General features: G+C 44.0%; 1 pseudogene; it reads right to left on the bottom strand.

Annotated features, from left to right (window-relative positions):
- Positions 1-2270: 2270 nt before the first annotated feature.
- Positions 2271-3237, bottom strand: Pgam1-ps13 (phosphoglycerate mutase 1, pseudogene 13; annotated as a pseudogene).
- Between the last annotated feature and the right edge of the window lie 3822 nt (positions 3238-7059).

Raw genomic sequence — 7059 nt, 5'->3', positions numbered from 1 at the left:
GTATCTGCCTGCATCTGTTCTAATGTGACTAGAGGTGAAGCTGTTCAGTAGGACTCTGGCTACCAGTGTCTTCCCTTCAGATACTTGGGTGTCATTCTCTGGGAAAGCAAGGTGATCATTGAGTCTTCGGCTCCTGCACACTTTCCCCAAGGACAAAGAACCACTTAGACCCAAGTAAGAAGGGTGTGTGCATACGCATGTTTACTTCTCTTAATTCACCAATTAGGCAACTCATTTTAGTTTCCTGAAAAGTAAGGGGTAGACAGCAGAGAGGGTCGGAGTGTTACTCTGGAAGCCTTCCTCTTCCTAGAGGGAAACTTAATAAGGGAGATCGCTAAGTTCTGCTTCCTAATGAGAATAGGGAACATGCCAGCTCAGCACTTGATGGCTGCCTGAGTCAGGCCATCTCTACGCCACTTCTCTCCACACCATTGTTGTTTCCTCCTAATTCTTGCTGTCTTATCTTTGACAGGAACAGTGCCAATATGAAGCCATATTGGAGCCAAAGGAAAAAACAAACAAAAAATGTAATATTGACCTCATTGCTTTTTTTTTTTTGTGAGCTGTGTGTACTAATTTTCATTTTTAAAATATTGCATATTTTAACATTCTTTATCTTGGTTATGGTTTGGGATCCTCATAGTTGAGGTAATTGGTTTTACTTTGCCCTGGTACTGGCCTTCCCTGTCAGAGACAGTTAAGAAGTATTTAGAGATATATTTCCTTTCTCAGAAACCAGCTCTTCCTGACTCGGGGTTACGATTTAATTTAAAGTTGTTCTGAAAAAAAAAATAGAAAAGATTTTTTTCCACTTAGGCTTGCTTATAAGTGCACACATCATTGCTGAAGAGTTATCTAAGAAACTAATAACTGATGTTGCTTCTGAGAAGGTGAAATGGGTTTTAGAGGGAGGGACGGAGGGAGATCACCTTAAGAATATTTTAAACTAATCAATCCTTTCCAATGCTGCGTTCAAAGCCAGGGTCTTGCATATGTCACATCAGTACTCTGCTGCTGGACCACATTCCCAACTCATTCTTGGTTTTTAAAAATTAAGGAATAAAATTTCCTATTTATAGAAGTGTTACTTCATTACTGAAAAGACTGGAAATACAGGTAAAGTAGGAAACAGAAACAGAACACATTTGTAATCTCACCATTCTGTTAAAACTTGAGTATCTTGTTCCAATTACATCTACAGACTTCGCAAAGATGGCATGTATTCAGATAGCTGTTTTGGTGGATTTTTCTCATTTAAAATTGACAACTCATCTCTAAGCAAACTCAGTGATTATTTTTCAATAACATTATTTTCAGAGGTTGACTACCATCCCACCCTGCGAGTATGCCACAGCTTATTTGACCAACCCCAATGACCAGGTCTTTACATTTTTAAAAAATTTATTCTTCTCTCATATATTATATTTCACCATAGTTTCCCCTCCCTCCTTTCCTCCCAGTCCTCCTCCCCCAGCATCCACTCCTCCTCTTTCCCTCTTCAAAAAATGGCAGGCCTCTCAGGGATATCAACCAAACATGGCGTCTCAAGTTGCAGTAAGGCTAGGCATCTCTCCTCATATTAAGACTGGATTAGACAACTCAGTGTGAGGAAAAGTGTCCCAAGGCAGGCCAAAGAGTCACTATTAGGAGTACCGTAAGAAGATCAAGCTATACAACTGTAACTTATATGCACAGAGTCTAGGTCAGACCCATGCAGGCTCCCTGGTTGTCCATTCAGTCTCCATGAGTCCCTGTGAAGAAGGTTTAGTTGATTCTGTAGGCCGTGTTCTTATGATGTTCTTTATCCCCTCTGGCTTCTACAATCCTTCCTCCCCCTCTTTCACAGGATTTCCCAACCTTCTGGGGCTAGCAGCTCTTTTAGGGTTAGAGAAGAAGTAGTATCTTTTAAATCATTATGGAAGTTAGTTTCACCTTCCACTGGAATGACTACAGGTCTTGGTAACCTAACTGTGGAAGAGTGCAGGACTGGCTCTAGGGACAAAAGTGGGCTACAGCTTGTCCTCATTCGTCATACCACAGCATGGCTTTTCCCTGATTCCATCCTAAGCAGACCCTTAGTAAACAAAGACTAAGAAAAACTATAATCACTACCTCTCAACTCTCCTGGTAAGTGAACTGTTCCTAGATATGAACCAAGAACCTGCATCCCCAGAGGTGTTATCCTGAGTAGGTTCTGTGAAGGGAGTTGGGGGCAGAGGACAAAGTACTGAAATGAAAATGGAGCCATGGGTCCCCATCTGTACTACAACTTAAACTAAAAATTCTAAAGATATAGGCAGAGTGGCAAGTGTTGGGGAAGGGTGTAGAAGGCATGAACAGGCAGTGAGGGTGTTCTTGGGGGTAGGAGTCTTTCTCTTCTCCTTTTCTTCTTTACTTTGCACACTCCCTCCCCTAGCAGCCACAGCTCCCATGGCTTTATGCACAATCTCTCATCTCCCAGGAACTGCATGGGGTTGATGGATTTCAAGAGCTTGTCCAATTCATGGACAATGGGAATGCCCATTGGCAGGTTTAGCTCCATAATGCCGTCTTCTGAGAGACCCTCCAGATGTGTGGTGATGCCCCAAGGGTTGTTGCAATGGCAGTAATCAAGACCCTTTTCCCCACTTCGATCTGGGGGACAATTTCTTCATTTCAGAAGGGCAGTGTTTTGGTAATAGTGCCCTTTAGGCTCTCACAGGAGAGTAGCAGGTCTCAGTAAGGTCTGCATATCTGCGATCCTTGCTGATGTCACTGTAGAAGGGATATCAATCTCCATTGGTGGTGGTGGGACAGTGTAAGATCATCTCCAGATCTTTACCTGTGCCTCACCATGCTTAGCAGCAGTTTCTGCTTTACTGAGATCCGTTAGACCCCCATAGTGTTGCTCACTGAGGCGCCAACTTCTGACCACTGGCAATACCTGGTCAGTGGCATCCAGGACTGTCCAGAGAGTCTGACTGCTGTCTTCTGCACCTAGGTGAAGGAGATGTCAAATCCATAACCAGCATCTTGAGAAGCTTGCCCACCATGCTTCACCTCCTCATGGCCCACCAGGATCAGGGAGGTTTCCTACCAACCGCTGAAGCAGTTCTTCAGGTTCCAGGCACTCTCACTGTGTTGGATCAGCCCTACCTTGTGCCATGGTGATAGGCAGAGGATGTGGTAGTGGCTGAGGATCGATGAGATTCCTCTTTCTTTTAAATGGGGCTTGAGGGAGGCATTCTTTCCAGAGCCTCAACCTGCTACTTTCCCATGCCTCAGCTGTAAAATCCACATTTGTAATAATTGTCAGCTTTACTGTGAGCTCACTGCTGAGGACAAATCATTTCAGACTCTCTTGTCTTTTGTCTCGCAGCTTCCCAGGCTTCAGTTTGTCTTTTTGTCCGTATTATGGCTCTCAGGGTTTTCTTTCTCTGAGGAGAGGATGCTTTTTAGGCTCTCATAACTGTTTTGTGATTATTGTAATTTGCAGGCAAGGGGAACAAGGCAGAGGTTTCACCTTGGACATTCTCCACAGATACCCTTTCCTGTAGGTACCCCTTTTGGGAAAAGGCAGGCACGAAAGCTTTCCCACTGCCCCAGGTTTAAAAAAGGGTGCCAGGGGGCACTGACGGGAAACTTGATTGGACTGAGAAACAATTACCAGATTAGTAAAGCACAGAACAGGTTAGATCACGAAGACTCTGACCCAATCAATGCAGTAAACCCTTGATGGATTCGTAATATCATACTACAGGGAAGCATAGAGGAAGAGGTAGGAGGAAGGCTTTGTTCTAGGAAGCTGATCACTGTGAGGAGGGTTTTAGTGTGTGTGTGTGTGTGTGTGTGTGTGTGTGTGTGTGTGTTTATGTCTTACCCTAAACCTCCCCACCTCCCCAGTACCTTTTTTCTTGTGCCTTCTGGACACCATGTTGCGACTATTGCTCTCTGCTTCGGTCCCCCACCCTGGTAGACTGACATCTCTGAAAGGGTGAGCCAAGAGAAGCCCTTTTCTCCTCAGGTGGTGTCAGCTGCTCCATCACAGTCACATGAAAAGCAAGTAGTTCAAGCACTTGAGGACGTATGAATTCTGCTCAGCCCTTATCACCCAACCCAAGCATGCTTCGGTTTATTGAACATCCTCAGAAGTAAATTATAACTGGAATTTGTGGAAGGGACCTGAGAAAAAGCCTAGGGTACTGTTCATCCTTAGACTCCTTGACTCATTCCTGCAAAGCGAGGGCTGTGTATTTCTTGCTCCTCCATGGACTGCCCATGACCTCTTGCCTCAGGTCGATTACAAGTCTGATGTGGGACTAAAAGAGAAAATGGCTGCTGGGAGATGGATGCCTTTTCTATCTCGTTCTTCTGTTCGCACACGAGTACAATAAGAAGGCATCTTTTCTCTTTTTAATTGCTTATGTTACAGAGTGTTCAACTCAGATAAGCCATTCGAGTGGACCAAGGAGAATAGAAATAGGCTGGGGATGATCGACATTAGTCCCTGGTGTCATTTTCCAACATCCTCTGATTGTCCCTTGGAGGAGGATGTGTCTTTCTGGATCCTTATTGCCTCTCTGTTTCTCAAGCGCACACTTACCTTCCACTTTAAGAGACATTGAAATCACCAGCTAATAGAAAGAGAGAAGCCAGGTAATAAAATCAACAAACAAGCTAAAAAGACTTGGGCAATTTCTTGCAAGTTCTCATTTGATCTTTATAGAAACATAATGCATCGACTCTGCTGTTTATGGCCAGGACCTTTTTGTCGGGACCTCTTATCCTCTCCTTTCCTAGGTCAGGATCTTCCACCCACCTCTTCCTACACTCCTCATTGTCATGGCTTTGGCAATCCATGCTAAATAGTTCAGAAATATATTTTCCTCAAGCGAAAAAATAAGCAGTATAGGGTAGGTACCTTTTCCCTGTATTTGGAAAGCATTAAGTTAGTGGATAGGATTCCCTCCACCTTAAAATTTATTCTTGTAAGCCTTTGACACTAGATACTCTATTTATCTAAACTAGAGCCTAGTTTTAGAGGTCGTCTGATACTACAAACATTTTATGTTGGGCCAGATTACATTTCATAGGTCCATATCTCACGAGGCTTCATGGGAAGCACAGCCATAAAGGACATGTTCAAGTAAGACCAGAATAGATCATGGATAGGGTTCTCAACATGAGCAAGGCATTTATGACTTGGGAAGATGGTAGGTCTGTATCAAGGATATACTTACCTAAACCCCCTATTTTCCTCCAAGCAAGCATAAGAAAGCTTGCAGCAAACCAGTGCACTCAATATTCACTCTCTCTGTTGCTTGGCGGTCTCCCATTCCATCATGGGTTTATTTTGTTTATTTTGTTTATTTTGTTTGTTTTGTTTTCCTCTCAGGTGCTGCTCATGCCATGAGGAGCAAACTTTGGACTTGTGATCACTAGAAATGATACCATTTCTCAAGTCTAGATTTCTAATGTCTTATTTTCTAACCTACCTATTGCTTGGGGTCTTGTCCACTCACCTCTTCTCTTGTTAATCTTCAAATTCAGGGCTAGAGAGATGGGTCAGGCGTTAAGAGAATGCACTGCTTTTGCAGAGGACTGAAGTTCAGTTCCCAGCACTCTAGTCAGGTGACTCACAACCCTCTGTAACTCCAGATCCTGGGAATCCAATGCTCTCTACTGGCTTCCATGGGCACCTACACACACACACACACACACACACACACACACACACACACACACACACAAATAAAAAATATAAAAAAAATATCGTCAGATTTACAAGCCACCTTTCTGGGTATGTGACTGTCCCCTTGACCTCATGTTTAAGGCTTAAAGTGCTAATGGTAACAAGGAGGCAGAAAGTTAGTCTCACTGTGGTATTTAGGGGTGAAGCCTTTGGGAAGGGATTAGGTTAGGTCAGTTCATTAGAGTAGATTCTCCATGGTTAAGTCTTTATGGCATTAGAAGATATCTCTATGTTCCTGCCTTGGTATACCAAGCTTATGTCATGTTGTTTAGTGTCCAAACTGTGTGCTAGGTGAATCTGCTCTCTTGATAGGGGAGCGTGCCTTGGATGTTTCCTTTCAGTGATGAAAACACTGTTGATGTAATGACCTTTTGTTCTCACCCAGTTTCTGTCCACAGCCACTTAGCTTTATTTCCTCCCTTGGCCAGCTTGAATTCTACCATCTACCCTGGTGATGTCACCAATACCCTTCACTCCTTTGTTCTCCCACTGTAGCTGTGTTTTTTCAAAACTCCTCTATTGGGCCTCTGGGTGATGCCTTTGTTCTCTGTGTGGCTTTTGATCATCATCTAGGGAGAAAACCGCAGAACAGACTACTTTTAAATTTAATTGTGGCAGTGATCCAGATTAGATGCCACCCACTACTTCCTGGTAGCTCTCCTGAGTTCTACTTCCATTGCTCTACCATCATTTCGCATCTTCTCCTCTTCCTCTAAACTCCCCATCCCCTTACTCACACACTCAGTTCATGACCTCCATCTTTTTCAGAGGAGCGGGAACTATGTGGTGCTCACTCCCCACTAAAGCTTCAAATCTATTGGCATTAGCAGCAATCCCTCCCTCCTTTCTTCCCTTCTTCACCTCTTCCCTCCTTCCCTTTCTCCAGCCCTCCCTTCCTTCCTTCCTCCCTCCCTCTCTCCTTCCCTTCTTCTCTTCCTCCTTCCCTTTCTTTTTCCCTTCTATCTTCCTTCCTACTACAATGGAAAAAGAATATCTTGTGCATGAACGGGTAATTTTATTAGGCACACTAGTTGCAACTCCCTTCACATCTCAAAGGCTGTATCTGACCCTGGGTCTATTCCTTACTTTCCATTCCACTGTGACCAGGTGTTTGTTGAAAAGCAATGGAAAGAAGGGCTTGCTTTGACTCACAGTCTCAGGGGAATGGGGAGAGGAGGGTTTTGGAGGAGGGGCTGATCATATAGCATGAACAGACAAGGGTTGGGGAGAGCCTGATGCTCAGCTGGCTTTCTCCTTTTCCCTTCCTAGTCCAGGATACTCTCCTCTGTCCTGGATTACTCTCATTCCATTCTGGATGAGTCTTTTGT

This window comes from Rattus norvegicus, chromosome 8, assembly GCF_021556685.1.
Source record: "Rattus norvegicus strain SHRSP/BbbUtx chromosome 8, alternate assembly SHRSP_T2T, whole genome shotgun sequence".
Taxonomy (NCBI): Eukaryota; Metazoa; Chordata; class Mammalia; order Rodentia; family Muridae; genus Rattus; species Rattus norvegicus.
This window is presented reverse-complemented; position numbering and strand designations above follow the sequence as displayed.